Genomic DNA, 6,708 nt, shown 5'->3' with positions numbered 1-6,708 from the left:
TCTTAATCTGATCTGACCTACTTCTGTTAAAAGGATGTCTATACTCTGTTAACATGCTTATAATATTATGCAGTGGATCATGTGCATTATAAAATGGGAGAAGAGTCTACACTGAAAAACACATTGTGTTTGACATCACAGGCTTTTTGCCTTATTCCTACAAATTTCTGTTATGATGAGCTGCATTTTGTATAATCATCAAAGCTTTCTACAGCTCAGTATAGCATCTCTGTCTATTCAGAAAATATTAAGAGAAAGCGCTGTGACTTGCTCATGGCCTAATTCACTACAAAGGATGACTTCTGCTAGTGGAAATCTTAATTTTTCGCATGAAAGCATAACAAAGGTGTCAAGAGGCTGAAGGTAGACAAATTTAAACTTCACATGGATTTTCAAGAGTGAGGAGAATTGAAACAATTTGCTGAGGTGATTCCTTCATCATTTGAGTTTAAAAAATAAAATAAAATTACTTTTCAGTCTGAAAGATGCATTTCACCTGAAACATGCTGTGTTTGATGGAGGAATTACTGCATGAAATTATCTGATACGCAGGAACTAACCTGATCATAATAGTCACCTTGGTCTTAAAATAGATTAATCAATACATTTTTTGCTTTACCTCCTCAGTGATCTCAAGAGGTGCTAACTCTCATGAGATCGCTAACAAGACCATATGCCTAGCAACTGCGACTGCAGCTGCACAGCAAAATGAAAACTGAGACACATACCTGAGTTGTCTCTAAATAATCCATTTTGCTCTCACAATGTTGACAAGGCATTTTAACTGGACTAATGCTTTATCGTCATGCTTTTAATGTTGAGTCAGTTAATTCAGAGCTGGCACAAGGGCTGCATAGTGCTGCACCTGGCCAGGGAGCAAGGACCAGCAGAGCAATCTGGGATGTGCAGGTGGGGAGCACAGCTCAGTCAGGAAGGAACAAGGGACACAACTTTTTGCTATGGCAAAAGTTTCACTGGCTTAGATACACAGATGGAGCATGGCACTAACTTACAAAACAGACCTGAAACAGATTGCAATTTTAGATGTAATGCACAGATGTGGTTTTGTGTGGTATATATGTATACATGTATGCATACATACTTCATTTCCAGCATATGGGTGAACCTGGCTTCTATACTCTCCTTGGAAAAGTGATACCAGAACCCCAGAACCTCATTGTCTGTTTGTCCAGACTATGTTACATGAAATATTCCAGTTTCTGAAGATTCTAAGGACAGCCTGTGCAGGTCCTCCCTTGACTGTGCTACTGCATTGGACTCCACTCACTGGGACAAACTTACGGAACTGACAAAACGTCTTCCAATCCAGCCATAGGCCGGTTGTTCTGCAGGTGAATTATGGCTCATAAACCTGAATCCTGTTCCTCCTGCCAAGTCAGATTTTGGTAGGGACTCCCCTGTGACAATTCTGCCTATATTCTCCATTTTGACAGCAAATCCTGAGTTACCAAGTGGCAGCATGGGGCTTACAGGGGCTCAGTAAACCAACATTAATGCAAGCCAGGAGCCATACACAGCTATTAACAGGCCAGGCCTTGAATTTGTTAGCATATCAGTGCCTAACACAAAGTATCTGGCATGAAGACACACTGCACCTCTTTGCTTACAGTAACTAGTGCAGGGTGTCTCCAGACTGCTGCAATAATAAGCTGCATTTCTACCCTGTTTTCCTTCAGCAGCTCACTGGTTCACACCTGGTTTTGGAGCTCTTGGGCTCAAGTTGCCATGAGATTGGCACCACTTTACAGAAGAAATTGCACTGGAGAGGTTTCGACCTGACCAGATCATCCAGCAAGTTTGTAGCAAAACTGGAACAAACTTTGAGTGGTTTGAATTCAAGTCCCAAGCTTTTGCCACTAAGCAATAACTTCACTTAATTGTAATAAAAATGAACGAGTTTCAATTACTTCAGTGATAAATGTAGAAAGGATGTGATCTTAAAGAGTGACTATAGGGCTGTGTAAGGTTAGAAAGGGACACAGTGGCACAGGTTGGTAAAGCAGCCATCAAAATACAGTAGGGCAGATACAAAGATGAAAAGGTGAAGAAGACTTGATTCAGCATTGCCTGACATACTATGTGTATACTTCAATATGGGCAGCATCAGACAGATTGCCCCATCAGCCTGATTTGATTCCACATAGGAATTCTGAAGCCAAGAGCATCTGATCGAAGTAATAGGCACATTGAGGTGAGTACAATTAAAAGGCAGGCAGGCCTCCACAGGTGAGGAAGGCTGACAAATGAGAGGTGATGAAAAGTATACAATTTGCTTACAACACCAGATAGGAAGCACCAGCTTTGTTTAGTACAAGTCTTATTCTGGTTTAGCTGGAAAAACAGTCTTGGAAGAAGCTACAGTGTTTTGGACTGGCTCTACAAAAAAAAATGGAGGTGTGAGAAACTGGATGAAACTTCTCACCTACTTGTCACAGCTTGTCTTCACACAGATTGCAAGACATCCAAGGAGAATATCCTGCTTTCCTATGTATTTGCGCAGGGTGTTGCTTAAGATAGCTCCTACTTTTTGTAGATGCCTCTGGGCATTATCACAATTGAAATAATAAAGGCTTGTAATAAATTACAGAGAATAAACAGCGATGGACTTTTTAATTGATTTTGCTGCAAAATGATGATGTACTGCGTTGCGAGTATGCACAAGTAATTCTTCAGACAGATTGCCATCTAGAAATTGCAAGATCATTACCACTAGGCACATGAGTTTCGAGTGGAAGCAGCAACACAAGTTTCATTTCTACATTCAGCAAAGCGAGGGAAACAGAGTGAGGCTTACAGCTCTGACAGCAACACTTAGGGCTTTCTGCCAAAGACATAGAACAGAAAAAAGAAGGCAGCTATTTTACACAAGCTACCTGGCAGGCACCTTTGCACCATTCAGGGCTTTCAGTGAGGGAAAGAACTTACTTGATGCTAACGGAAAATTAAAGGACTTGTTTGGTCTCATGGAGGCACCATGTGACACCTTACACTGTGAATTAATACTGGCTTCTTCTTCCAGGGAGCAGAATTTAATTTTGTATATGCTGCTGAGAACCATAATAAATACTCCCCATTGGCCTTCCAAGCGGACAGTGCCCAACCAGCTATGCATAATCCTAGGTTCAAAGGGGAACTTTATAAGACATAATTTGATAAATGTCCTTCAACAAAAGCAGCTGGGATGGAGATGATCTCTTTTGGGCCATGTGTCCACAGGAAAGGCAATAAGCTGTGGGCAGTATTGGTCTGGGTTAACTATTCAGGACTACTTTTTCCCTACCGGTAAGGAAAAAATTACTTTAAAATTACACAGCCAACGGTGCCAACTTTATCCTTGATTACCATTCATGCAACTACACTTAAATGCCCAGCGGTTTCTAGAGATAGCTCTGCATCCTCACCCCCTGAATATTGCACACAGCCATGATAAAGACCAAAGGCTGCAGTGAGACTGAAGGAACAGACATGCTCCAGTATGCTGGCTCACAGTGTACAGAGGTGACCTTAAAACAGACACACGTTTGAGTTTCCGAATCTGCTGTTATGCAAAATTTCAGAAGTCTCTACGACTGAAGATCAGCTTAGCCTGAGTAGCATTGGTTAATTAGTCTTCACACCTACATCACTTCACTTTAGTTTGTAGCTATGCGAGGTATGCCTAATGCATCCTCTGCTTATGTGGAATGCCTAGAAAATGTGGCAACTCAGGCTCCTGCTTTTAGGATCATACTGTATAGTGCTGACTACATTATTTTACTACTTTACTATTTTACTACTTTAAAATTAAAATACAATAGAACTTTAGCTACTCTAGCTTTGCTTAACCTTTGCCAAATGCCAAGTCCTGCACCTGGGGTGGAATAATCCCATGGAAAAGCATGAGCTTGGCAGCCACTAAATGGAATGAAGTTCGGCAGAAAAGAACTAGGTGGTTGGGTTGAGCAAGATGCTGAACGTGAGTCAGCAGACTGTATCAGCAAGTGGGTAGCCAGCAGGTTAAAGGCTGGGGTTACTCCTCTCCCTCTGGGACTTGGAAGCCCGCATCTGGAGTCCTGTGTCCAGGGTTGGGCTCCCCAGAACTAAAAAAAAAAAAAAGCACACTGTCATACTGGAGTAACTCCTGTTTACAGCCACCATGATGTCTGGGGCTTCTGGAGCACAAGTTGTGTTCACTCAGCCTTAAGCAGAAAGCTGGCTCTGGGGACATTTTACTGCTCTCCACAGCTATCAATGGGAGGATGTAGAGAACAGGAAGCCATGCTCTTCTCAGGTAGACACAACGGCAGTGCAAGTGACAACAGACTCAAGCTTGAACATGCGAAAATCTTTTTCAATACCGGATAACACCCTATTTTTCTGTAAGTGTAGTCAAAGAGTAGAACAGTTTGTCCAAAGAGGCTGTGAAATCTCCATCTCTGAAGCTATCCAAAACATAACCAGGCAATAACTTATGCCCCCAATCTAATTGGATTCTGCTTTCAGCAGAAAGTTGGACAACATGACCCTCCAGGGCTCCCTAGCTAATGTGCTAGCCCACGAAGCTGTGATAGCAAGACTAGTCTGTGTCTTTGTCAGCAGATGGCAATAGCAGCTAAACTACATATTTTAATCCTGCAGTGCAATGTGCACAACCTGACTAAGAAGGCAATAAAGTCACAGGGAAATCACAGAGAGGCCTTTATGAGAATGTGTCACACCCCGCTTTTAGTGTGTCTCTTCCCAGCCAGATCCCAAACTGATCTCAAACAAACAAACACTCCCGAAACTGCTGATTGCAACATTGGTCAGGCCACCCGATGTCAGCCAGTCAGGAGCAGCAAACAGCTCTGCCAATCAAACTCACCAGGAGCAGAAGCCCCTGGAAAGCCTTTATCCACTAGGCAGCCCGATCTGCCTTGCTCGGGAGATGTACTTATTGCAGCCACATGGCTATAGCACATGGACAGCATTGTGAGATTAATGCTTGGAAATCACGAATTAGTAACTTTGAAGCAAATGTAAGATGATTTTTTCAGGGGTTTTAAAGTGACTTTGATATTTATAAACTACACAATTAACTCTTAGAATCGTAGAATCATTGAGGTTCTTCATTGTCTTTCTTGTACTGAGGGGCTCATAACCGAACACTGTATTTGAGGTGCAGCCTCACCAGTGCCAAGCACAGGGGCATGATCACTTACCTACTTCTGCTGGCCACACCATTTCCGATACAGTCAGATTTCAGATACTTCTCTGAAGTAACAAGTGATAGGTTGAGAACAAGTGGCCTCAAGTTGCACCAGGGGAGGTTTAGAGTGGATATTAGGAAAAATTTCTTTATTGAAAAAGTGGTGAAGCGCTAGAACAGGCTGCCTTAGGAAGTGGTGGAGTTTCCACCCCGGAGGTGTTAAAAAAGTGTGTAGACGTAGCATTCCAGGACATGATTTAGCAGGGGTGTTGGTGTTGTGTTGCTGGTTGTACTTGATGATCTTAGAGGTCTCTTCCAACCCTAATGACTCTATGATTCCATGATGATATTGGCCTTCATGGCCACCTGGGCACAGAGCTGACTTATGTTCAGCTGGCTGTGAGCAAGCACTCCCAGCTCTGCTGTCCAGCTGCCAACGCAGCCTAGGCGGGTTTTTCAATCGCAGAGAGGTACAGCTCTGCTCTGACATTAGGAAAAATTTCTTTGCCCAAAGAGTTATTGGACACCAGCAGAGGCTGCATAAGGAGGTGGTTGAGTCACCATCCCTGGAGATGTTTAAAAGATGGGTAGATAGAAGGATAGAATAGTTTGGGTTGGAAGGGACCTTAAAGATCATCTAGTTCCAACCCCCTTGCCATGGGCAGGGATATGTCCTACTAGGTCAGGCTGCCCAAGGCCCCATCCAACCTGGCCTTGGACACCTCCAGGGATGGGGCAGCCACAGCTTCTCTGGGCAGCCTGTGCCAGTGCCTCACCACCCTCATGGTGAAGAAATTCTTCCTTGTGCCTAGTCTGAATCTGCCCCTCTCCAGTTTATAACCATTGCCCCTCATCCTATCACTCTGTGCCTTTGTAAACAGTCCCTCTCCAGCTTTCCTGTAGCCCCTTCAGGTACTGGAAGGTCGCTATAAGGCCTCCTTGGAGCCTTCTCTTCTCCAGGCTGAACAAGCCCAACTCTCTCAGCCTGTCCTCGTAAGGGAGGTGCTCCAGCCCTCTGATCATGCTTGTAGCCCTCCTCTGGACCCATCCCAACGGTTCCATGTCCTTCTTACGCTGAGGATTCCAGCACTGGACCTGTACTCCAGGTGGGGTCTCACAGGAGAGGCACAGAGGGGCACACCCCCTCCCTCCCCTGCTGGCCGCGCTTCTGCCGATGCAGCCGGGGCTGCTGTCGGCCTTTGGGCGGACGCTGCGGGCTCACGCCGAGCTCCTCAGGGACCAGCGCCCCAGGCCCTTCTCCGCAGGGCAGCTCTCGGTCACATCATCGCCATCCCGCACCCACACCCCAGCGCCCGGCCCCGCTGACCCTCCCCGTCTCCTCACACGGAGCGCTGAGGGCGGCCACTCAGCAGCGACCGCTCAGTGCTACCTTCCACCCCCTCACAGCTCCCTCCCCGCCGCAGCCCTCGGGCACCGCCCCGGAGGCGGGGCTGGGCGGTGGCAGCGGGCCCTGCGCCGGCGCGGCGGGGCTGCCCCCTCCTCCTCCCGCTCCTCCTCCT

Source organism: Phaenicophaeus curvirostris, chromosome 3 (genome assembly GCF_032191515.1).
Source record: "Phaenicophaeus curvirostris isolate KB17595 chromosome 3, BPBGC_Pcur_1.0, whole genome shotgun sequence".
Classification (NCBI taxonomy): domain Eukaryota; kingdom Metazoa; phylum Chordata; class Aves; order Cuculiformes; family Cuculidae; genus Phaenicophaeus; species Phaenicophaeus curvirostris.
The sequence above is the reverse complement of the archived record's forward strand: the minus strand, read 5'-3'. Positions refer to the sequence as shown.